General features: G+C 56.4%; 5 long non-coding RNA genes across 7 annotated transcripts; all 5 read left to right on the forward strand.

Moving 5' to 3' along the window:
* The first annotated feature begins 1,875 nt into the window (after positions 1 to 1,875).
* On the forward strand, positions 1,876 to 2,448 carry LOC136300701 (uncharacterized). Its single transcript, XR_010723725.1, has 4 exons — positions 1,876 to 1,919; positions 2,017 to 2,078; positions 2,170 to 2,245; positions 2,397 to 2,448. It is a non-coding gene; the product is annotated as an uncharacterized lncRNA (long non-coding RNA).
* Positions 2,449 to 5,692: 3,244 nt separating this feature from the next.
* On the forward strand, positions 5,693 to 12,982 carry LOC136300623 (uncharacterized). Of its 2 annotated transcripts, XR_010723709.1 has the most exons (5): positions 5,693 to 5,762; positions 9,644 to 9,722; positions 10,888 to 11,110; positions 11,272 to 11,337; positions 12,403 to 12,982. It is a non-coding gene; the product is annotated as an uncharacterized lncRNA (long non-coding RNA). The 2 variants fall into 2 exon arrangements; XR_010723708.1 differs by lacking the exon at positions 5,693 to 5,762 and having other exon boundaries at positions 9,627 to 9,722.
* LOC136300622 (uncharacterized) lies at positions 6,237 to 7,840 on the forward strand. 2 transcript variants are annotated; one of them, XR_010723707.1, is made up of 5 exons: positions 6,237 to 6,722; positions 6,801 to 6,842; positions 6,933 to 7,072; positions 7,181 to 7,259; positions 7,337 to 7,840. It is a non-coding gene; the product is annotated as an uncharacterized lncRNA (long non-coding RNA). The 2 variants fall into 2 exon arrangements; XR_010723706.1 differs by having other exon boundaries at positions 6,933 to 7,102; positions 7,337 to 7,839.
* Positions 8,200 to 9,176, forward strand: LOC136300625 (uncharacterized). The gene is made up of 3 exons (XR_010723711.1): positions 8,200 to 8,404; positions 8,483 to 8,562; positions 8,640 to 9,176. It is a non-coding gene; the product is annotated as an uncharacterized lncRNA (long non-coding RNA).
* A 2,288-nt stretch (positions 12,983 to 15,270) lies between the features above and the next one.
* On the forward strand, positions 15,271 to 17,765 carry LOC136300624 (uncharacterized). The gene is made up of 5 exons (XR_010723710.1): positions 15,271 to 15,441; positions 15,576 to 15,727; positions 16,299 to 16,434; positions 17,246 to 17,313; positions 17,590 to 17,765. It is a non-coding gene; the product is annotated as an uncharacterized lncRNA (long non-coding RNA).
* Positions 17,766 to 24,477: the final 6,712 nt, after the last annotated feature.

Consider the following 24,477-nt stretch of genomic DNA (forward strand, 5'->3'; position numbering starts at 1 on the left):
TTTATTTTGCTTGGAGATGGTGTGTGATGAGGAATATGGTCTATTTATTTCATGTTAGGCTTCTTAGTTTATATGTGGATTAGGTTGTTTTTGAACTGAGTTTTGTTGTTGAAGTTTTTTTTGGTGGGGTATTATGTTTTCCAAGGATCCGTTTCCTGAGGTTTACAGTGGTGTAATTTGCTGTAGTGTGAGCTGTAGGGGAGGTTTTTATTTATTTAGTGATGGCTTTTATCATGGTGTATAGTGTTTTTTTGATGGGTTTGAGGTAATGTGCTGTAGTTAATTTTTTAGGGTTTCCTAATATTTATAATCAGATTATTGTTTATTGTGTTGGAGGGGTTTGTTTATTTATTTAGCTTGTTTGGCTATAGTGTGTGTTCTATAGTTATGGATAATTTGGGAGATACTGTTTATAGTTGAATGGATCTTTTAGTTTTAGGATGGGGGGTTCTGGGTATATATTTTGGAGATTTTTTTGAGGGGAGTGGACATAGGAGTTATTTTCATTGTATTTGGACTAAGAGAAATAATAGTTGGCGCTTTTTTTGGTGAACTATTTTTTATGTTTTCTTTTCTGAAATTCCTGTATTTGTGTGGTCAGGGTAGTGGTGTTTCTGGTGCAGCTGTAAGCCTCCATTATTGTTTGTGTGTTTTAGGTGGTTCCCTGGTATTACAGGGAGACCCCCTCACTGACCGGCCAACAGATCTGCTGAGATTGTACATCAGCGTTTGGTTTTCTCTATGGTACCTGACTAAAAGACAGCAGTTCGGTAACAGCAAGGAATTCCCAGAGGCAGAGCTGGCCTTCTTTGGCATGCGATGTGGATTCACCTCATCCCTGAACATCCCAAAGATAAGCGAAGGGCTCGGAGCCACAGAGGGGATGAAAGTGGGATGTGGGGTGAGGGGTCACCGGGAGAGGTTTTTTGAGTCAGGTTTGGAGATGGGGATGTCCAAGATGTGACCCCTTAGGCCACATAAAGGGAAGGTTTCAGTGCTGAGGGGCACAGGGCAGAACTGTTCAGGGCATGTTGTGTCACTTGTCTGTTGTGCAATCCGTGTCTTCTGGGTGTCTCGTGTGGTGTGTGTTTTGCCTTAGCCCTTTGAGGGGCCTGTTGGAAATGCCAGGCAGTGTTCTTAACATCTCCTATTCCTTGGCCAGGTGCTGATGCCATTGAACCTTGTGCCTGGACACACATTGGAATCCATATCTCTTCATAAGCATTCTGGCTGATGCCTTTTCAGGTCTTGTTCTGAGCTGTATTGCCAGCTGTGCACCGCAGGTTATTGCAGGTTAGGTCTTACAAGAATTCAAAGACAGGTGGAGGATTCTGACCGTAGGGTTCTCGGGCATCCATCTCTGCATTTCTTGGGATAAGTCATCCCGATGGCATCTTGTTCCTGCAGGGTTCTCTGAGCCTAGTCAGCTCACCTTCGGTCTTACCTCGGTCATCTCATCCTGAGTTCTCTGGATGCTCAGGGTCATTTTTCTTGCCCAGAGTTTTGTGTCCCCTTGTTTGTCCTGTGCTGTGTCACGGGTGTCGGTGTGTGTTTGGCCCGGAGCTGCTCTGCCCTGCTGCTCAGTCTGGGTGTAGGGGGAATAGGATAACAGCCCTGGGGGCTTGAAATTTGTTATGTGGGGTGTAGTAGAGCTGTCGAGGGTATTCCTAGATTGCAATGAGATGTCTGGGGCTGTCAAGGTATCCTGCAGCACTCTGACTTTTGTCCGAACTTTGTTTTAGATGCAGAGGGATAAAATGTGTGGCAGAGACCCCCGTTCCTGGTGAGGGGGCTCCCCTGAGAAGTTCAGTCCCTGTTTCTGTTTGCAGGGGACGTGTAACTTGTGACCGTGTTACAGCTCTGTTCTTTATTTTTAGGAGGTGAAGCTGGATATCAACAGTCAAGGTGAACTGGGGGAGGTGAGCAGTGACTGGTGGGCAGAAGCAGTTGCTCTTGCTCAAGTCTCACTTGCTGGTACAGCTGTAAGCATTTGCTGTTCTTTTTTTTTAATTTTAGGGTGTCCCCTTACCAGATATGCTGGCTCCGGATGCCAGAGGCCAGATGGGTGCAGCATTAAGGTATACTTGCGGCATGTGTCAGTCCGACCGGGAAGGTTGCTGTTGCACAGTAACTCAGCACGATTTTTTTGCTTCTTTTGTTTCTTTGCAGGTGCTGCTGCTGTCCCAGGCGTGCCAAGGAATAGAGAGAGCCAGTGAGTTGGCCTTTAAGTCAGGGTGACCTATAGGTGAGTGACGTGCTCAGCATCTACCGTTTCCTTTTGCTAGGTCCACTCCAGGCAGCCTCTGGAGTGAAGTGAAGATCTGAGGGGGAGCCGGGACAGTGGTGCTGAGGAGCCCTGGGGATTACTCCTCACATTTTCTGTTTTGTGATCCTAGGTAGTGTGAGGAGGTGCAGAGGCAAAGTCTGGATACGGCAGCCCCGAAGTGGATGCTGAGAACATCTCGACGTCTACGGTGCCGACACGTTCATTTCTCTCAAGGATGGATTTTGTCCACTCGTCCTCCAAAAGCTAAGTGTTGGGGCTGGTGGTTGGGAGAAGGGAAAAAACCTTTTCCATTCCCAGGAGGCAATTTCAAGTTGCCTTAGAGGAGAAGGCCCTAGTGGGGTGGTCCCCTCAGAAGTAAAGGGCAAGGGTTTGTCCTCAGCATCACCAGAGCCTTCGCTGGGCAGGGCAGTTCTGACCCATCTCCATGTTCTAGGGAGCTTCACATTGTTGGTCTTCTTTTAGAGTTCACAGGGTTAGAGTGCAGTGGGGAATTCCTGGCCCAGGAGCATCCTGATTAGGAGCAATGCTGGTTGCAAGGTGTCGGGGTTAGTAGGGTTTGGCAGAGGGAGTTTACCGTGACAGACGGGCTGAGGGAAGGCTTGAGAGGTGAATGACTCAAGGACTAGAGAGCACGCAGTGAAACTCAGCGGAACGGGCTAGGATACAAGTCAGAGTACAGGTGTAGCGGCCCTCACAGCACTGCTACCAGCACACTTCCCCTGAGAGCAGGTGCAGGCAGCAGCCCTAGTGCAGGAACACACCAGAAGCTCTGACATGTGCAGACACTGTCAGGCTAGGGCCAGGCAGGAAGCGATAGTGGGGAGCAGGATCCAACAGGGCTGGGGATAACGGGGGTTTCCCGCCCCACCCACCCTGGGATTCCCTGTCTCTCCGCAGCCGGTGGAAGTGCTCCTGATTTCCCTCTCGAGGCGGCGGTTGGTAAGGCTTCGTGCCTTTTGCCACCGCAAAGAGTTCGGCTCTGTCAGCCTCTGCCCTGTCTCAGGGCCACGTTTCTTAGGGTAGGCAGGGAACAACTGTGGATGTACCTGTCCTGCGTGCGGGACAGCTCTTGGGACCCTAACGGTGCAGAGCGTCCCCGGCTGCAAGGTCTAGGGCTCAAAAGAAGCAGGGTTCAGAAGGGGGGAGGTTACAGTGATACACACAGAGGCTGAGGTAAAGGACTCAAGGACTAGAGAACACACAGTGAAAATCAGGGGTACAGCCTAGGATACAAGTCAGAGTACAGGTATCCCGGTCCTCACAGTGCTGCTTCCAACACTGTTTCCCTGAGAGCAGGTGCCGGCAGCAATCCTAATGGCAAGGCAATGCCAGAAGTCCTGAGAGGTGCAGGCAGTAACCCTAAGCTAGGGCCAGGCAGGAAGTGACAGTGGTGGGGCCGAGTCCACAGGGTTGAGGTTCACCGGGGATGTCCACCCTGCGTTCCTGTCCTGCTCTGACCGGGGATGCTCACAGCCCTAATGGAGGCCACGGTGGGTGGGCTCAGTGCCAGTAATGCCTCTAAGGCTTTGGCGCTGCGAGCGTCAGCCTCCGAGCTCAGCTGAAGCACACACGGGGCCCGAGGACCCAGGCCTGCTGAAGACATGGTGAGTAGCAGAGCTGCTGGTTTTTGGCTGATGTGCAGCTAAGATTATGCTTTGATGTTTGGTTTTCTTTATTGTAGCTGACTAGGAGACAGCAGGCAAGTGACAGGAGGAATTTCCCAGAGGCATAGGTGGCCTTCTTTGGGACCCAGCGTGAATTCACCTTCCCAGACATCTGAGAGATAAGTGGAGGGCTCGGAACTAGGGAGAGGATGAAAGCGGGGTACCAGGGCAGGGGTCAGCGGGAGGGATTTTTTGAGTCGGGTTTGGAGATGGGGATGTCCCAGATGTGACCCCTTAGGCTACAATAAGGGAAAGTCTCATTCTGGATCACAGTGCTGAGGTGTGCAGGGCAGAGCAGTCCCAGGGTGTGTTGTGTCTGTTGTGCACTTTGTGTCTTTTGGGTGTCTTGTCTTTTCCTTTAGTCCTTTCAGGGGCCTGTCAAAACCTCTGGCATCAGTCTTAGCATTTCTGATCTCTGTGCTCCTCAGCCAGGTGCCTTTGTCTCAGCTGCTCGGACACTCATCAGAATCCATCTCTCTTCACAAGCATCCAGTCCGATGCCTTTTCAGGTCTTGTTCTGAGCTGTACTGACAGCCGTGCACCGCCCTGATCCATTCCGGCGGGTTAGGTCTTGTGAGAATGCAAAGACAGGTCGAGGATTCTGACCGTAGGATTCTCGGGCATCCATCTCTGCATTTCTTGGGATAAGTCATCCCGATGGCATCTTGTTCCTGCAGGGTTCTCTGAGCCTGGCCAGCTCACCTTCAGTCTCACCTCGGTCATCTCATTCCGAGTTCTCTGGACCCTCAGGGTCATTCTTCTTGCCAGAGTTTTCTGTCCCTGTTGTGTCCCCTCGTTTGTCCTGTGCTGTGTCACGGGTGTTGGTGTGTGTTTGGCCTGGAGCTGCTCTGCCTTGCTGCTCAGTCTGGGTGTAGGGGTACGAGGGTAATAGTCCTGGGGGCTTGAAATTTGTGATGTAGGGTGTGGTTAGACTGTAGAGGGTATTCCTAGATTGCCACAAGATGTGTGGAGCTGTCAAGGTATCCTGCAGCACTCTGACTTTTGTCCTGACTTTCTTTCAGATGCAGGTGGATGAAATCTGTGGCAGAGCCCCCCATCCTGGGTGAGGGGGCTCCCCTGAGAAGGTCAGTCCCTGTTTGTGTTTGCAGGGGAGGTGTAAATGATGGCTGTGTTACATCTCTGTTCTTTGTCTTTATTTTTAGGTGGTAAAGCCGGATCTCAGCAGTCAAGCTGACGTGGGCGAGGTGAGCAGTGACGGGTGGACAGAAGCCGTTGCTATTGTTCAAGCCTCACTCGCTGGTGCAACTCTAAGCCTCCGTTATTGTGTGTTTTAGGGAGTCCACTCGCAGGAGGCCGAGCTCCCCTCTCACCAACGGGACGACAGACCCGCGTCACCTCACCCGTGAGCGCTCCGGGAGCATTCCAGGAGTCTGTGATGGAGCTTTGATCTTCTCCTTGTGAAGGCCCCATCCAGGTAGGCTTGGATAACGGGCGAGGAGTTGAGGTGAGTCAGGGAGGAGAAGGAGGGATGGTCCCCTCAAGTTCCAGCGCTGCCACGTCACCTTGTCTGCTCTTTACCCAGGCAGACCCTGCGACGCCGGCGTTGGCCTCTGAGCGCAGCTGAAGCGCGGGGCCGAGGACACAGGCAAGCTTAGGAGACAGTGAGTAGCAGAATTGTCGGGTTTTGGGTGATGGGCTGCTAAGATCACACATTCATGTTTGGTTTTCTTTGTTGTAGCTGACTAAGAGACAACAGCCCGGCGACAGCAGGAGTTTCCCTGAGGGAGAGGCGGCCTTCTTTGCACCTGGCAGGGATTTGCCTCCCTGGATGCCTGAGAGATAAGTGGAGGGTGATGGCTCACAGAGGGGATGAAAGCAGGATGCCAGGGCAGGGAGCACCGGGAGGGGTTTTTTAAGTCAGATTTGGAATTGGGGGCACCCAGATGTGACCCCTTAGGCTACATTAAGGGAAAGTCTCATTTTTCATCTCAGTGCTGAGGTGTGCAGGGCAGAGCAGTCCTGGTGTGTGTTGTGTCACTTGTCTGTTGTGCACTCTGTGTCTGTTTGGTGTCTTGTCTTTTCCTTTTGTCCTTTCAGGGGCCTGTCAAAACCCCTGGCATCAGTCTTAGCATTTCTGATCTCTGTGCTCCTCAGCCAGGTGCCTTTGTCTCAGCTGCTCGGACACTCATCAGAATCCATCTCTCTTCACAAGCATCCAGTCCGATGCCTTTTCAGGTCTTGTTCTGAGCTGTACTGACAGCCGTGCACCGCCCTGATCCATTCGGCGGGTTAGGTCTTGTGAGAATGCAAAGACAGGTCGAGGATTCTGACCGTAGGGTTCTCGGGCATCCATCTCTGCATTTCTTGGGATAAGTCATCCCGATGGCATCTTGTTCCTGCAGGGTTCTCTGAGCCTGGCCAGCTCACCTTCCATCTCACCTCGGTCATCTCATTCTGAGTTCTCTGGACCCTCAGGGTCATTCTTCTTGCCCAGAGTTTTCTGTCCCTGTTGCGTCCCCTCGTTTGTCCTGTGCTGTGTCACGGGTGTTGGTGTGTGTTTGGCCGGGAGCTGCTCTGCCTTGATGCTCAGTCTGGGTGTAGGGGTACGAGGGTAATAGTGCCGGGGGCTTGAAATTTGTGATGTGGGGTGTAGTTAGACTGTAGAGGGTATTCCTAGATTGCCACAAGATGTGTGGAGCTGTCAAGGTATCCTGCAGCACTCTGACTTTTGTCCGAACTTTCTTTCAGATGCAGAGGGATGAAATCTGTGGCAGAGCCCCCCAGTCTGGGTGAGGGGCTCCCCTGAGAAGGTCAGTCACTGTTTTGATTTGCAGGGGAGGTGTAAATGATGGCTGTGTTACATCTCTGTTCTTTGTCTTTATTTTTAGGTGGTAAAGCCGGATCTCAGCAGTCAAGCTGACGTGGGCGAGGTGAGCAGCGATGGGTGGACAGAAGCAGTTGCTATTGTTCAAGCCTCACTCGCTGGTGCAACTCTAAGCCTCCGTTATTGTGTGTTTTAGGGAGTCCACTCGCAGGAGGCCGAGCTCCCCTCTCACCAACCGGACAACAGACCCGGGTCACCTCACCCGTGAGCCCTCCGGGAGCATTCCAGGAGTCTGTGATGGAGCCTTGATCTTCTCCTTGTGAAGGCCCCATCCAGGTAGTCTTGGATAACGGCCGAGGAGTTGAGGTGAGTCAGGGAGGAGAAGGAGGGATGGTCCCCTCAAGTTCCAGCGCTGCCACGTCACCTTGTCTGCTCTTTACCCAGGCAGACCCTGCGACGCCGGCGTTGGCCTCTGAGCGCAGCTGAAGCACGGGGCCGAGGACACGGGCAAGCTTAGGAGACAGTGAGTAGCAGAATTGTCGGGTTTTGGTTGATGGGCTGCCAAGATTATGCTTTGATGTTTGGTTTTCTTTATTGTAGCTGTGTAGGAGACAACAGCCCAGCAACAGCAGGAATTTCCCTGAGGGAGAGGCGGCCTTCTTTGCCACCCAGCGTGGATTCACCTCCCTAGACGTCCAAGAGATAAGTGGAGGGCTCGGAGCCAGGGAGGGCTTGAAAGCGGGGTGTGGGATCAGGGGCCACCGGGAGGGATTTTTTGAGTCATTTTTGGTGACAGGGATGTCCAAGATGTGACCGCTTAGGCTACAGAAAGTCTCATTCTGGATCAGAGTGCCGAGGTGTGCCGGGCAGAGCAGTCCTGGTGTGTGTTGTGTCACTTGTCTGTTGTGCACTCTGTCTGTTTGGTGTCTTGTCTTTTCCTTTTGTCCTTTGAGGGGCCTATCAAAACCCCTGGCATCAGTCTTAGCATTTCTGATCTCTGTGCTCCTCAGCCAGGTGCCTTTGTCTCAGCTGCTCGGACACTCATCAGAATCCATCTCTCTTCACAAGCATCCAGTCCGATGCCTTTTCAGGTCTTGTTCTGAGCTGTACTGACAGCCGTGCACCGCCCTGATCCATTCCGGCGGGTTAGGTCTTGTGAGAATGCAAAGGCAGGTAGAGGATTCTGACCGTAGGATTCTCGGGCATCCATCTCTGCATTTCTTGGGATAAGTCATCCCGATGGCATCTTGTTCCTGCAGGGTTCTCTGAGCCTGGCCAGCTCACCTTCCTTCTCACCTCGGTCATCTCATTCCGAGTTCTCTGGACCCTCAGGGTCATTCTTCTTGCCCAGAGTTTTCTGTCCCTGTTGTGTCCCCTCGTTTGTCCTGTGCTGTGTCACGGGTGTTGGTGTGTGTTTGGCCCGGAGCTGCTCTGCCTTGATGCTCAGTCTGGGTGTAGGGGTAATAGGATAATAGTGCTGGGGGCTTGAAATTTGTGATGTGGAGTGTAGCAGGGCTGTCGAGGGTATTCCTAGATTTCCACAAGATATGTGGAGCTGTCAAGGTATCCTGCCGCACTCTGACTGTTGTTCTGACTTTCTTTCAGATGCAGGTGGATGAAATCTGTGGCAGAGCCCCCCATCCTGGGTGAGGGGGCTCCCCTGAGAAGGTCGGTCCCTGTTTTGATTTGCAGGGGAGGTGTAAATGGTGGCCGTGTTACAGCTCTGTTCTTTGTCTTTATTTTTAGACCAGACCCTGCGACGCCGGCGTTGGCCTCTGAGCGCAGCTGAAGCACAGGGCCGAGGACACAGGCAAGCTTAGGAGACTGTGAGTAGCAGAATTGCTGGTTTCTGGCTGATGTGCTGCTAAGAGCACAGGGTCACGTTTAGTTCTCTTTATTGTAGCTGACGAGGAGACACCAGCCTGGTCACAGCAGGAATTTCCCCGAGGGAGAGGCAGCCTTCTTTGGGACCCGGCGTGGATGCACCTCCCCAGACATCTGAGAGATAAGTGGAGAGCTCAGAGCCGTAGAGGGCATGAAAGAAGAGTGTGGGGTCACTAGCAAGGTTTTTTGAGTCAGGTTTGAAGACAGGGATGTCTAAGCTGTGACCCCTTAAGTTTCATCCAGGGAGAGTCTCATTCTGGATCACAGTGCCGAGGTGTGCAGGGCAGAGCAGTCCTGGTGTGTGTTGTGTCTGTTGTGCACTCTGTGTCTTGGGTGTCTTGTGTGTGCTGTCTTTTCCCTTAGCCCTTCAGGGGCCTGTCAAAACCTCTGGCATCAGTCTTAGCATTTCTGATCTCTGTGCTCCTCAGCCAGGTGCCTTTGTCTCAGCTGCTCGGACACTCATCAGAATCCATCTCTCTTCACAAGCATCCAGTCCGATGCCTTTTCAGGTCTTGTTCTGAGCTGTACTGACAGCCGTGCACCGCCCTGATCCATTCCGGCGGGTTAGGTCTTGTGAGAATGCAAAGACAGGTCGAGGATTCTGACCGTAGGGTTCTCGGGCATCCATCTCTGCATTTCTTGGGATAAGTCATCCCGATGGCATCTTGTTCCTGCAGGGTTCTCTGAGCCTGGCCAGCTCACCTTCCGTCTCACCTCGGTCATCTCATTCCAAGTTCTCTGGACCCTCAGGGTCATTCTTCTTGCCCAGAGTTTTCTGTCCCTGTTGTGTCCCCTCGTTTGTCCTGTGCTGTGTCACGGGTGTTGGTGTGTGTTTGGCCCGGAGCTGCTCTGCCTTGATGCTCAGTCTGGGTGTAGGGGTAATAGGATAATAGTGCTGGGGGCTTGAAATTTGTGATGTGGAGTGTAGCAGGGCTGTCGAGGGTATTCCTAGATTTCCACAAGATATGTGGAGCTGTCAAGGTATCCTGCAGCACTCTGACTGTTGTTCTGACTTTCTTTCAGATGCAGAGGGATGAAATCCGTGGCAGAGCCCCCCATCCTGGGTGAGGGGCTCCCCTGAGAAGATCGATCGCTATTCAAGGTGAGAGTCACATATTTCACATTTTTTGGCACTCCAGTGCAGGCCACCTGCATTTACAGCTTGAAACAGGTGAGTCCCTTGGTAACCCCCCTGGGCAGCAGCTGGAGCCTGCTCCGGGCTGGGCTGAGGGAGCAAACACTTGTGGCTGACACAGCTCCACACTGGGGGTACTTGGGAAAACACCTGCCTTGTCCTGGATTGGTTTTTTTTTTGAGCTTTTGACAAGGTTTTAGTCATCACCTTGGTAAAAATAAATGGTAAGGACTGAAAACATGAGAGGCTGGCAGGTTATATGCACGAAAGACAACTTTTTTTTCCTTAAATATTTGTGCAACCTGTATCTTAATTTTGAGACTCTTTTTTGGTCAACTTTATTGTAAAACCCCCTTATTTTCAAGTTAGCTGCTTCAATAATGAATTTGTTTTACAAATACCCGCTAATGTCCGAAGGTTAAAGCACTAACACCAACATCCCACCTCTTTTATTTTTGCAGCAAAATTTTATCTTTACTAAACTTGAAACTTGATGTTTTTGCAGGTAGTAAGTTAAAGAAGGTGTTTATCTGCCCATCACTGATAGTCAGGGTCATGAAGAAATTGCTCTAGTGTTCTAAAATAAATGCAGATTTTTAGGCCTCTCCCATTCTCTCTGACTAGCAGCATGTGAATTGATTTTTGATCTCCTTTCTGTTGGTGTCTGTGGGTTTTAAGCGGCATGGAGAAGGTGTCTGTGGACATGGCACCCAGGGAATGGTGCTGGGAAGGGCAGGATGGAAAGGAGCTGCTCAGGAATCCAGAGCAGCAGTGGAGTGGGAGCTGGTGCTGCTGCCTCAGTCACACCCTCCTGGACAGTCTGTGCAGTGATAATATTCCTACTTTCCTTCCTGAACCTGGGGTTGGAGGAGAACATGAGTCTTGGCATTGTTGGAAAGGGGAACTCCAGGGAAAAACTGCTGTTTGTGTCCTCAGAGAGCAGTGGGAAGAGCCTGGGAGAAATCCTGGCTGGCTGAGGGATCCTTGTGTCCCCTCAGGAATAAATCCCTGCGTCTCCTCAGACCTGCTGGTTTGCAGTAGAGTTTGGGCACCTTTCGCTGCAGCTGTGGTTCTTAATAACTGGAAGTCCATGGATTGCTGGGCGATTCCCATAAGTTCTCCTATTTTGTAGGAGCTGCACGGTGAGGTCAGCATTCTGATGGAGGCCCTGGCACAGCTGCCAAGGGCAAGGAACGTGGAGCATCCCGGGGCTTCTCCCACCCGAGTTTCTCCCGGAGCGTGCTGCGTGTCGTGCCGGATGTTTAACCCGGGTTTGGGGTGTTCTCCTGCAGTCCCAGCTCTGACTGCTGCCCCCGAGCCCCGGCCTTGCTCGGTCCCAGCACTGAACCTGGCAGGTGGGTGTGCTTTTCCAGCCCTTTAATCCCACGGGCAATCCCAGATTCCCGGAGCTCCCCGAGGCACAGCCTGGCCTCCCTCCCTGGGAGCTGCATTTCAGTCTGCCTGGACCAAGGCCATCCTGTTTGAGACTTTATTCCTGTTGCTTTTCCTCTTCCAGGTTGTGGGCAAAAAGGAGAGAGCCAGTAGGAAGTGAAGCCACTGGAAGGCCTTATCCCAGTCCAAGGTTGGATAGGAGTAACTGGACCTGTTGAATTCCTCTGCTCTAATTTAAAGGGAAGTGGGAAGCAGATTTTAAATCATCATTCCATGAACTTTCACCAACTTCATGACTCTTGCAAAAGTTTTCAATGTTAGAAATTCCTGAGCTTGTTTTCCAGGCAAGCTTGGATTTAGATGTTATTCCTTCCTTTTATTTGAAGGAATAACTCTGATTTTCTCTCTGATTTTAGTAAGGGAATATTTATTTATTCCAATTTTCCATCCTAATTGGAATTTTTGCACCTTGTAGAGCACATTTCCAAGGAAATTTACCCAATTAATGTTGGTAAATCAGGAATTGTCCAGCACCATCTCCACAAAATTCTGTGAATTCCCAAGAAAACGTTGAAGTATTTATTTGCCATGATTCATCTCTTTGTAAAGTTCAATTTACTGCATTTTTAATTACATAAATGCCATTAAAACCTGAATCCAGGCCTAGCTGCTGTTCCTTGGACACAGGGGGCTGGTTCTTTCCTACCTTGGCACATTTGGGTGTTTGTCCAAAATGAGCTTCCCACTAAAATAGAATTTGTTTCCAAGCAAAAGTGGGAATTGTCTAGAAAACCTTCTGTTCTGGGGGGCACTGGGTTTGTTTCCCTTATTGCTGCATAATTGAGGAAAGCCATGGTGCTTTTTTAGGCAGTGGCAGGAGGTGAAAGCTGCATTTATTTAATTTTGTATTTTATTTCTTGTTATTTTTGTATTTTTATGCTCTTTTGTTGTGGTTTCTCATGTTGCGTTTTGTGGTTTTTCAAAGACTTTTTCTTCCGTTTTTTAATTTTTATATTTTTTTCTTTAGCTATTTATTTACTTGTTAAAACTACTTTTAGTTTTTTATTTTAATTTTTTGTTTAAATTTTTTTTCCACTTTTTTGTTACTTTGAAATTTTTTTCTTTTGGTATTTTAATTTTATTTATTATTTTCTATAGTTTTGGTTTATTTTTTCATGTTTTCTTTGTTCCTTTTTTTTTTCCCCATACTCTTTCTTCCCCCGGGCGCCTGGGGGTTTGGCTGTTGGCAAGAAAGATGAGAAATGACCTCGGTGCCCGCTGGACGTCGGGATGTCACAGAGAGCGCAGTTGGCAAAAGCTCTGTATTTTCTGCTCCATAAAACTCCTGAAGGGAGAAAGCTGTGACCACCGTGGTGCCGTTTTTTCCTTCCCAGCCCCGACCAGGTCTCCTCCTACCCGTGCACAGTGTTACCAGCAGCAGCCTGCTGTCCAGGCTGTCGAGGCGTATTTCAGAGGGGGCAATAAAAACAAAGTAGACGTTTTATTTTGTAACTCTCCGACCCTGCTTGTTTATTAGCAAAGAACTCCAAAACAAAGCGAACAAAAAAAGAAAACCCACAAACTAAACTCCCCCGCAACCCACCAAAAAAAAACCATAGAGAAAGAGAAAACATGCCCATATTATTTGAATAAAGATTAAAACTTTACCCCTTAGAAAACCAGGCTCATTTAATTCAAATTAATTGTGTTTCTGATGTGTTAGGTTAATGAATTCATCTAGTGTAAAATATCGTTTAAAATATAAACAAACGAATTAAAAAATAATGAAAAAGAAAAATAACAAAAAGTATAGGATATGAAAAATAATATAAATAATAAATACACAATATATTATTACATACTACACGTTTTATAAATATATATAATATACATAATATAAACATCTATAATGTACATAATCATGATATTTCAATGAAATGTATTATTATTTATAACATTACATAATAAATAATAAATTATTTTATATATAACTTTCTATACTTAATATCTATAATAAATATAATAGTATAATAAACATAATACATGATGTATAATGTACATAATATAAAAGCTGAATTGTAATGATTAATGTAAATATCAGAATCACAAAGATAAAAAATATTGAAATAGAGCCTGAACGAAAGGCTTTTTTGTTTCGGTCTGGTTGCTGGCAGGGTTCTCGCAGGTGTGCTCGGGGGTCTTTTGGGCCATTTATTCCGGAGGCTGTTCGGAAGGGCATTTCTGGGCACGTTCGTTTATGGCTCCGCTCCGCGCCGCCGCGCGGCAGTGCTGCCACCCTGTGGGCAGAGAGCGGTAGTGCAGCTTCCCCCCCGCCCGGCCCGCCCGATCTGTGCGGCAATGCTGCCATCGTGTGGGCAAAGAGCGGTAGTGCAGCTGCCCTCCCGCCCGTCCCGCCTGATCTGTGCGGCAATGCTGCCACCGTGTGGGCAAACAGCGGTAGTGCAGCTGTCCCTCCCGCCCGTCCCGCCTGATCTGTGCGGCAATGCTGCCATCGTGTGGGCAAAGAGCGGTAGTGCAGCTGCCCTCCCGCCCGTCCCGCCTGATCTGTGCGGCAATGCTGCCACCCTGTGGGCAAAGAGCGGTAGTGCAGCTGCCCCCCATGACCGTCCCGCCGGAGCCGTGCGGCAGTGCTGCCACCCTGTGGGCAAAGAGCGGTAGTGCAGCTGTCCCCCCCCGCCCGTCCCCGAAGCGCGTGGCAGCCCCGCATTGTGAGCTGGGGGGCGGCGCTGCCGCCCGCCCGCCCGCAGCTCGGGGCCGAAAGGGAGGGAAAAAGGCAAGGAGCCCGGGCGCGTGGCAGCCGGCTGCCTGCGCGCGCCACCCGGACCCCGGAGCCGTCCGGGCGCGCTTTTCCGCGGCGTCTGCGGGTGTGCGGACACGGGATGGGGGCGCAGCGGCGCCGCGGGCGGCAGTCCATTGAGTCAGGCGCTTGTGTGAGCGGCCGAGGGGGCATTTTAGTGGGTTCCACTACCAAGATGGCGGCGAGACGCGAGGCGCCTGACCTTCTAAAAAGGGCGGCCAAAAGGGCGGGAAAAATAAGGACCCTATAGGTGTTTATGCAGCTGCCTGCACAAAACCCCGACTACGGCGCCGCCCGGGGGCAATTTTCCGCGGCGTTTCCAGGTGTGGGGACACGGGGCGTGTGCTCAGTCGCGCCGCGTCCGCGTTCAGATTCGTTGATTTAGTCAGGCGTCTGCGTAAACACCTGGCGGAGGCCTATGCCGAGCCGCAAAGAACATGGCGGCCGGGACGGAAGTGGCCTCAGGAGCAACCAAGATGGCGGCAAGGGAAAGCGGAAGTCACACGTCGCCCCTCACAAAATGGCGCCGAAGCGCGAGGCGCCCGACCTTCCAAAAAAGGCGGCCAAAAGGGCGGGAAAAAATAAGGACCCTATAGGCATTTAGCCAGACGCCTGCACAAAAACCCCGACTACGGCGCTGCCCGGGCGCAATTTTCCGCGGCGTTTCCAGGTGTGCCGACACGGGCCGTGTGCTCAGTCGCGACGCGCTTGCGTTCGGATTCGTGGATTTAGTCAGGCGTCTGTGTAAACACCTGGCGGAGGCCTATGCCGAGCCACAAAGAACATGGCGGCCGGGACGGAAGTGGCCTCAGGAGCAACCAAGATGGCGGCAAGGAAAAGCGGAAGTCACGCGTCGCCCCTCACAAAATGGCGCCGAGGCGCGAGGCGCCCGACCTTCCAAAAAGGGCGGCCAAAAGGGCGGGAAAAATAAGGACCCTGTAGGCGTTTACGCAGATGCCTGCACAAAAACCCCGACTACAGCGCCGCCCGGGCGCAATTTTCCGCGGCGTTTCCAGGTGTGCAGACACCGGCCATGTGCTCATCCGCGCCGCCTCCGGGTTCGGATTCGTGGATTTAGTCAGGCGTCTGTGTAAACACCTGCCGGGGGCCTTAGCGGTGCCGCAAAAAAGATGCCGGCGGGACCGGAAGTGGCCTCAGACGCAACCAAGATGGCGGCAAGGAAGGGCGGAATGCTCGTGGGGCTCATCGCGGCCGAAAATCACCGAGTGCAGCTCACACCCTGCAATGGCAAAAGCTGTTTTATTAAAACTCAGCCGAGAATTTTCCTCTTATTTCCAGGTCACAGGATATACTGAGCCTGAGAGGGATCCTAAAATCTGACTCTCAAGCAGACGGACCGTTTGAGAATCGAACTCAGCACCTTGGCATTACCCGGACTCTGCTCCAAGCAGCTGAACCAATCTCTGCATTATGGGGATGGACCTCCATAGGATGGCAACGCTTGGCCCCACTAAGGTAAGTGCAGTGCCGCCTTCTCTGCCAAAGCTGCTTCACACAGCAGCCCCTGGAATGGCTCGAGGGCAGAACTGGCTGGCAGGTCACGACAGCACAAAGCTCTTCCAGTGACGCTGATTTCCTGTCCTTTCCAGGATTTACTCAACAGCTGCCGTAAAAGTACTTACACAAAGTCTCTTTCTGGGCGGAAAAGAGCAGGACAAGTCCTGAGGCTTCCCTTCTTCCACGGCCAAAGTTCTGGAGAGAGGCAGGGCCGGTCCCACCCGCACAGGGGCGTTTCCTGCAGGTGAGTGTTGCCGGGCCAAACTGATGGCAGCTGCTGAGGCCGGGGCTGCTTTTCTGGCCGGAGGCCTCGGTGCCCCCCCGTGCCGCCTGCAGTGTCCCTCGGTGTTTCCTGCAGGTGTCCCGGGTGCCCGGAGGCGCAGGGAGGAAGGAGGCCGGCAGCCCCAGCGGGGCCAGCAGCCCTGGGATGATGTGCAGGGGAGGAGCTGTGCCTGCGGGGCCCCGCCCGTGGCAGCGGCGGCCAAACGCAGGGCCCGGGGCCGGGCTCGGGGCTGGCACGGACACGGCCCCGGGGCTGCCGCGGCTCCTCGGCCAGGGGCTGCTCCCGCCGGGCACGGGGAGATGCTGCAGCCCGGACAGAGGCACCCACAGCCCAAGAGCTCCCCAGGGAACAGCTGGCATTGCCCGGGAACGGCGGCTCGGGCTGTCTGCAGAGGGGCTCAGACAGCAATTCCCACCTCCCGGAGCTCCCACACAGTTGCCAGGGATGTCCTGGCCACCCCAAATCCCCTCCCTTTCAGCCTGAGGACATCACCCATCGGCAGCATTAAAGCCAAGGTGCTCCTCCCTCACAGAAATTAAATCCAGAGCAACGGCCCTCGGAGATGCCTCAAAATCAAAGGTTTGAGTGGGATGGAGTTTCGTTTGGATGAAGTCTGGACTTTTCCAGGGAGCCAGCCGGAGTGCAGAAGTGATGGAAAGCTTTTGCAGGTGGGTCCCACTGGAGGTGTGCTGAAGGCAGGGATGGGCATCCCTTGCCTGAGGGAAAGGCACTTGCAGAGGCCACTGCTGGGGCTCGGAAAGGAGCTGAGCTCCTGCAGGGAGCTGTGTCCTCCCGAGGGCACAGGGGCTGCCTCAGCACAGGCCAGCCAGTGCCTTCTCCTGCTCTGAAACATCACCTGGAGCCCGAGCTCAGGGGGTGGCTGAATTCCAGGGAAATCTGACAGGTGACCCCCAGGGGATGAGGGTTAGAATTAACCAAATCTATGGAATAGAAACCTATCCTGTCCCTATCCTGCTGAGCTTCCTTGGAAGCTCTGCTAGTTCCTGACACATCTGGCATTCAAGCAGCAGCTCTGCGTGGGAATATCCATGCTCTGTGAGGCACTGTGAGGTTATTGCAGCAGGAACTGAGCAGGGAATTCGGGGCCGTGGGTATAATTCATCTAAACTAGCAAAGGTGACAGTGAACCCCAAATCTGGGCACCACACAGAGAACAATCTTTGTGCTGCCCTGTCAGCTCAAGCCCCTGGGCTGGGAAGTTTTGGGAGTCAAACATATGGAATGATAAAAGTCACAGCAACTGGTGTCACCCCGAGGGACAGTCCAAGTCCCAGACAATTCCTCTGCAGTCCCCTGGGGGGGAAAACACCCTCTGTCTGCCAGGAGCCCTGACTCTGTTTCTCCTATCAGCTGTGTTGGGCTTTAAGAACTTGAAATAACTTTGAAGCCAAAGAAATCACCTTTTCCTTCTGGTTTGATTTTGTTTTTTTGTTGTTTTTTTTTTTTTTTTTCTTTCAGGTGCTGGACTTGCTTCTGTGGATGTGTGCTGAGCTCTGGCTGCAGGGGACTGTCAGGCCTGAATGGCTGTGAGTTTGTGTTCTTCTCGCTGGGGAAGCAGAAATAATTATTAATTAGACTGCAGAAATGTTTTCAGAAACCTTTCCCCTTTCCTGCCCTTTGCTGGTGGATCTTCTCTTTCTGCCTTTGACTTTACAAAGCTGTTCCCTGATGTCAATTCCCCTGCCTGAATTCCTTGCAGCTCCTAGCTGGGAAAAACTGGGATGATGTCCTAGGGATGTTCTTAGGGGAGGACAGAGGTGAGATTTTTGCCTGTATTTTTCTAATATTTTCTAAAATTTCAGGGAGCTGCTCCTGCTCCTGCCCCTAATCCTGCTGCTGCTGCACAAGTGGAGCCTTGTCAGCGAAGACCTGCATCTGCAGGAGGCCCCGCAGGCCCTGGCTGGGAAGTGCCAAAACAAAGAAGTGATCAGTAAGTGCTGAACTGCTTCCAGGAGGGCGTATTTTGTTGCAGCCGTTACAGACCAACCGTGTGGTGCTGGTGACTTTGTGTGAGTTGCTTTATTAAAGCCAATCGTTGGTAAGGGTTTTGAGCCTGCCTTGGAGAGCACTTGAAGCTCTGGGTGCCCTGGCTTTCCCCTAGGTGGCCCTGGAGGCGCCCCGGCTGTCCCCTAGGTGTCCCTGGGGTGCTCTGGCTGTCCCTGGGGTTGCCCTGGCTGTCCCCTAGGTGTCCCTGGAGTGCCCTGGCTGTCCCCTAGGTGTCCCTTGGGGTCCACGGGCTGTCCACTAGGTGTCCCTTGGGGGGACCTGACTGTCCCTGGGATGCCCTGGCTGTCCCCTAGGTGTCCCTTGGGGTCCACGGGCTGTCCACTAGGTGTCCCTTGGGGGGACCTGACTGTCCCTGGGATGCCCTGGCTGTCCCCTAGGTGTCCCTGGGGGTGCCCTGGCTGTCCCCTAGTTGTCCCTGGGGTGCCCTGGCTGTCTCTTAGGTGTCCCTGGGGGTGCCCTGGCTGTCCCCTAGGTGTCCCAGGACTGCCCTGGCTGTCTTTTAGGTGTCCCTGGGGGTGCCCTGACTGTCCCCTAGGTGTCCTTGGGCTGCCTTGCTGTCCCCAAGGCGTCCCTGGGGTGCCCTGGCTGTCCCTGGGGGTCCCTGGGGTTGCCTTCCCTGTCCCCTAGGTGTCCCTGGGGTGCCCTGGCTGTCCCCTCGGTGTCCCTGGGGGTGCCCTGGGTGTCCCCTAGGTGTCCCTGGGGGTGCCCTGGGTGTCCCTGGGGTGCCCTGGGGGTGCCCTGGCTGTTCCTTAGGTGTCCCTGGGGGTGCCCTGGCTGTCCCCTCGGTGTCCCTGGGGGTGCCCTGGGTGTCACCTAGGTGTCCCTGGGGGTGCCCTGGGTGTCCCTGGGGTGCCCTGGGGGTGCCCTGGCTGTTCCTTAGGTGTCCCTGGGGGTGCCCTGGCTGTCCCTTAGGTGTCCCTGGGGGTTCCCTGGCTATCTGTGCGGTGCCGTGGCTGCCTCTGGGGTGCCCTTGATGTCCCCTAGGTGTCCCTGGGGTGCCCTGAGTGTCCCTGTGGGTGCCCTGGCTGTCCCCTAGGTGTCCCTGGGGTTCCCTGGCTGTCCCTGGGGTGCCCAGGCTTTCCTATAGGTGTCCCTGGGGGTGCCCTGGCTGTCCCTTAGGTGTCCCTGGGGGTTCCCTGGCTATCTGTGGGGTGCCGTGGCTGCCTCTGGGGTGCCCTTGATGTCCCCTAGGTGTCCCTGGGGGTGCCTTGTCTGTCCCTGGGGGGGCCCTGGGGGTACCCTGGTGTCCCTGGGAGGGCCCTGGCTCTCCCCTAAGTGTCCCTGGGGGTGCTCTGGTGTCCCTGGGGATGCCCTGGCTGTCCCCTACCTGTCCCTGGGGTGCCCTGGCTGTCCTTGGGGTGCTCTGGCTGTCCCCTAGGTGTCCCTGGAGTGCCCTGACTGTCCCCTAGGTGTCCCTGGGGGTTCCCTGGCTGTCCCCTAGTTGTCCCTGGGGGAGCCCTGGCTGACCCTAGGGTGCCCTGCCTGTCCCCTAGGTGTCCCTGGGAGTGCCCTGGCTGTCACCTAGGTGTCCCTGGGGGTCCCTGGCTGTCCCCTAGTTGTCCCTGGGGGAGCCCTGGCTGTCCCAAGGGTGCCCTGCCTGTCCCCTACGTGTCCCTGGGAGTGCCCTGGCTGTCCCCTAGGTGTCCCTGGGGGGGCCCTGGGTGTCCCTCTGGGTGCCCTGGCTGTCCCCTAGGTGTCCCTGGGGTCCCCTGGGTGTCCCCGGGGGTGCCCTGGCTGTTCCTGTGGTGCCCTGGCTGTCTTCTAGGTGTCCCTGGGGGGCCCTGGCTGTCCCCTAGGTGTCCCTGGGGTGCCCTGGCTGTCCCTGGGGTGCCCAGGCTTTCCTATAGGTGTCCCTGGGGGTGCCCTGGCTGACCCCTAGGTGTCCCAGGGCTGCCCTGGCTGTCCCATAGGTGTCCCTGGGGGTGCCCTGGCTGTCCCCTAGGTGTCCCTGGGGGGCCCTGGCTGTCCCCTAGGTGTCCCTGGGGTGCCCTGGCTGTCCCTGGGGTGCCCAGGCTTTCCTATAGGTGTCCCTGGGGGTGCCCTGGCTGACCCCTAGGTGTCCCAGGGCTGCCCTGGCTGTCCCATAGGTGTCCCTGGGGGTGCCCTGGCTGTTCCTTAGGTGTCCCTGGGGGTGCCCTGGCTGTCCCTTAGGTGTCCCTGGGGGTTCCCTGGCTATCTGTGGGGTGCCGTGGCTGCCTCTGGGGTGGCCTTGATGTCCCCTAGGTGTCCCTGGGGTGCCCTGAGTGTCCCTGTGGGTGCCCTGGCTGTCCCCTAGGTGTCCCTGGGGTTCCCTGGCTGTCCCTGGGGTGCCCAGGCTTTCCTATAGGTGTCCCTGGGGGGCCCTGGCTGTCCCCTAGGTGTCCCTGGGGTGCCCTGGCTGTCCCTGGGGTGCCCAGGCTTTCCTATAGGTGTCCCTGGGGGTGCCCTGGCTGTCCCCTAGGTGTCCCAGGGCTGCCCTGGCTGTCCCATAGGTGTCCCTGGGGGTGCCCTGGCTGTTCCTTAGGTGTCCCTGGGGGTGCCCTGGCTGTCCCTTAGGTGTCCCTGGGGGTTCCCTGGCTATCTGTGGGGTGCCGTGGCTGCCTCTGGGGTGCCCTTGATGTCCCCTAGGTGTCCCTGGGGTGCCCTGAGTGTCCCTGGGGTGCCCTGGCTGTCCCCTAGGTGTCCTTGGGGTGCCTTGCTGTCCCCAAGGCGTCCCTGGGGTGCCCTGGCTGTCCCTGGGGGTCCCTGGCTGTCCCATAGGTGTCCCTAGGGGTGCCTTGTCTGTCCCTGGGGGGGCCCTGGGTGTACCCTGGTGTCCCTGGGAGGGCCCTGGCTGTCCCCTAAGTGTCCCTGGGGGTGCTCTGGTGTCCCTGGGGATGCCCTGGCTGTCCCCTAGCTGTCCCTGGGGGTGCCCTGGGTGTCCCTGGGGTGCCCTGGCTGTCCCCTAGGTGTCCCTGGGGGTGCCCTGGCTGTCCCTGGTGTGCCCTAGCTGTCCCCTACGTGTCCCTGGGGGTACCCTGGCTGTCCCTGGGGTGCCCTGGCTGTCCCCTAGGTGTCCCTGGGGTGCCGTGGCTGTCCCCTTGGTGTCCCTGGGGGTGACCTCCCTGTCCCCTAGGTGTCCCTGGAGGTGCCCTGGCTGTCCCCTTGGTGTCCCTGGGGGTGCCCTGGCTGTCCCATAGGTGTCCCTGGAGGTGCCCTGGCTGTCCCCTTGGTGTCCCTGGGGGTGCCCTTGGTGTCCCTGGGGTGCCCTGGCTGTCCCCTAGGTGTCCCCGGGGATGCCCTGGCTATCCCTGGGGGGGCCCGGGCTGTCCCTGGGGTGCCCTAGCTGTCCCCTAGGTGTCCCTGGGGGTGCCCTGGGTGTCCCTCTGGGTGCCCTGGCTGTCCCCTAGGTGTCCCTGGGGTCCCCTGGGTGTCCCCGGGGGTGCCCTGGCTGTCTTCTAGGTGTCCCTGGGGGGCCCTGGCTGTCCCCTCGGTGTCCCTGGGGGTGCCCTGGGTGTCCCCTAGGTGTCCCTGGGGGTGCCCTGGGTGTCCCTGGGGTGCCCTGGGGGTGCCCTGGCTGTCCCGTAGGTGTCCCAGGGCTGCCCTGGCTGTCCCATAGGTGTCCCTGGGGGTGCCCTGGGTGTCTCTGTGGGTGCCCTGGCTGTCCCCTAGGTGTCCCTGGGGTCCCCTGGGTGTCCCCGGGGGTGCCCTGGCTGTTCCTGTGGTGCCCTGCCTGTCTTCTAGGTGTACCTGGGGGGCCCTGGCTGTCCCCTAGGTGTCCCTGGGGTGCCCTGAGTGTCCCTGTGGGTGCCCTGGCTGTCCCCTAGGTGTCCCTGGGGTTCCCTGGCTGTCCCTGGGGAGCCCAGGCTTTCCTATAGGTGTCCCTGGGGTGCCCTGGCTGTCCCCTAGGTGTCCCAGGGCTCCCCTGGCTGTCCCATAGGTGTCCCTGGGGGTGCCCTGGCTGTTCCTTAGGTGTCCCTGGGGGTGCCCTGGCTGTCCCTTAGGTGTTCCTGGGGGTTCCCTGGCTATCTGTAAGGGTGCCGTGGCTGCCTCTGGGGTGCCCTTGATGTCCCCTAGGTGTCCCTGGGGTGCCCTGAGTGTCCCTGGGGTGCCCTGGCTGTCCCTTAGGTGTCCCTGGGGGTTCCCTGGCTATCTGTGGGGTGCCGTGGCTGCCTCTGGGGTGCCCTTGATGTCCCCTAGGTGTCCCTGGGGGTGCCTTGTCTGTCCCTGGGGGGGCCCTGGGGGTACCCTGGTGTCCCTGGGAGGGCCCTGGCTGTCCCCTAAGTGTCCCTGGGGGTGCTCTGGTGTCCCTGGGGATGCCCTGGCTGTCACCTAGGTGTCCCTGGGGGTCCCTGGCTGTCCCCTAGTTGTCCCTGGGGGAGCCCTGGCTGTCCCAAGGGTGCCCTGCCTGTCCCCTACGTGTCCCTGGGAGTGCCCTGGCTGTCCCCTAGGTGTCCCTGGGGGTGCCCTGGGTGTCCCTCTGGGTGCCCTGGCTGTCCCCTAGGTGTCCCTGGGGTCCCCTGGGTGTCCCCGGGGGTGCCCTGGCTGTTCCTGTGGTGCCCTGGCTGTCTTCTAGGTGTCCCTGGGGTGCCCTGGCTGTCCCCTAGGTGTCCCTGGGGGTGCCCTGGCTGTCCCTGGGGGTCCCTGGCTGTCCCATAGGTGTCCCTAGGGGTGCCTTGTCTGTCCCTGGGGGGGCCCTGGGTGTACCCTGGTGTCCCTGGGAGGGCCCTGGCTGTCCCCTAAGTGTCCCTGGGGGTGCTCTGGTGTCCCTGGGGATGCCCTGGCTGTCCCCTAGCTGTCCCTGGGGGTGCCCTGGGTGTCCCTGGGGTGCCCTGGCTGTCCCCTAGGTGTCCCTGGGGGTGCCCTGGCTGTCCCTGGTGTGCCCTAGCTGTCCCCTACGTGTCCCTGGGGGTGCCCTGGGTGTCCCTGAGGTGCTCTAGGGGTGCCCCGGCTGTCCCTGGGGGTGCCCAGGCTGTCCCCTAGGGGTCCCTGGGGGTACCCTGGCTGTCCCTGGGGTGCCCTGGCTGTCCCCTAGGTGTCCCTGGGGTGCCGTGGCTGTCCCCTTGGTGTCCCTGGGGGTGACCTCCCTGTCCCCTAGGTGTCCCTGGAGGTGCCCTGGCTGTCCCCTTGGTGTCCCTGGAGGTGCCCTGGCTGTCCCCTTGGTGTCCCTGGGGGTGCCCTTGGTGTCCCTGGGGTGCCCTGGCTGTCCCCTAGGTGTCCCCGGGGATGCCCTGGCTATCCCTGGGGGGGCCCTGGCTGTCCCTGGGGTGCCCTAGCTGTCCCCTAGGTGTCCCTGGGGGTGCCCTGGGTGTCCCTCTGGGTGCCCTGGCTGTCCCCTAGGTGTCCCTGGGGTCCCCTGGGTGTCCCCGGGGGTGCCCTGGCTGTTCCTGTGGTGCCCTGGCTGTCTTCTAGGTGTCCCTGGGGGGCCCTGGCTGTCCCCTCGGTGTCCCTGGGGGTGCCCTGGGTGTCCCCTAGGTGTCCCTGGGGGTGCCCTGGGTGTCCCTGGGGTGCCCTGGGGGTGCCCTGGCTGTCCCGTAGGTGTCCCAGGGCTGCCCTGGCTGTCCCATAGGTGTCCCTGGGGGTGCCCTGGCTGTTCCTTAGGCGTCCCTGGGGGTTCCCTGGCTATCTGTGGGGTGCCGTGGCTGCCTCTGGGGTGCCCTTGATGTCCCCTAGGTGTCCCTGGGGTGCCCTGAGTGTCCCTGTGGGTGACCTGGCTGTCCCCTAGGTGTCCCTGGGGTGCCCTGGCTGTCCTTTAGGTGTCCCTGGGGGTGCCCTGGCTGTCCGTGGGGTGCCCTGGCTGTCCATTAGGTGTCCCTGTGGGTGCCCTGGCTGTCCCCTAGGTGTCCCTGGGGTGCCCTGGCTGTCCCCTAGGTGTCCCTGCCTCGCTCGTATCCTCGACTCCGCCTCCGGCGCCATGGTGACACCCCTCCCAGTCTGGACCAGTGTGGCCACACCCCCTCCCCTGGGGCCATTAGACCCATTCCAGTACAGACCAGTAAGGCACCGTGTGCCCACCATGGACCCCCACACGCCTGCCAGTTCGTCCCAGTCCACTCCCCGTCCATCCCAGTTCTCTCTGATCACCCTCCCAGTGCTCCCAGTCCATCCCAGTCCCGCAGGTGCTGGTGCTTGTGGCTTGATCAGCTGGTGCCTGTCCGCAACGTGGAGCGGGTCAAATGAGGCCTCAGGGGGAGGGGGGGGGCGGATTTTGGGGGGTCCTGGGGGTCCCGAGTTGTCCTGGAGGGGTTTGGGGGGTCTGGGGGGAGTCCTGGGGGCTGCTTTGGGTGTTTTTCGGGGATCTTCGGGAGGTTTGGGCAGCCCATTTGAGGCATCAAAGGAACCTGAGGAGGGTTTTGCGGGCTCCTGGAGGTCGGGGGGGCCCTGGGGGTGGTTTGGGGGGCACTGGGGGGTTCCAGCCCGTGACCCCCCCCGTTTTTGACCCCCCCCCCCGAGCTGTTTTGGTCTCATCGACGCCCTCCTGAAGCCCAAGGGGGGGTGGGCGCTGGGCCCCCCCCGCTGCCCCCTCCCCCTGCCACCCCCGCGACGCCCTGCAGGTGAGGGACCCCCAAAAACCCCTCCCCAGACCCCAAATTCACCCCTGGGACCCCAAAAAAACCCCCAAAACCTCTCCCCGGACCCCAAATTCACCCCTGAAGCCCCAAAAAACCCCCCAACCCCTCCCCATGAACCCCAAATCCACCCCTGGGACCCCCAAAACCTCCCCA

Source organism: Chamaea fasciata, unplaced genomic scaffold, assembly GCF_029207755.1.
Source record: "Chamaea fasciata isolate MVZ Bird 193981 ecotype frontalis unplaced genomic scaffold, bChaFas1.0.hap1 SCAF_23, whole genome shotgun sequence".
Lineage (NCBI taxonomy): Eukaryota > Metazoa > Chordata > Aves > Passeriformes > Sylviidae > Chamaea > Chamaea fasciata.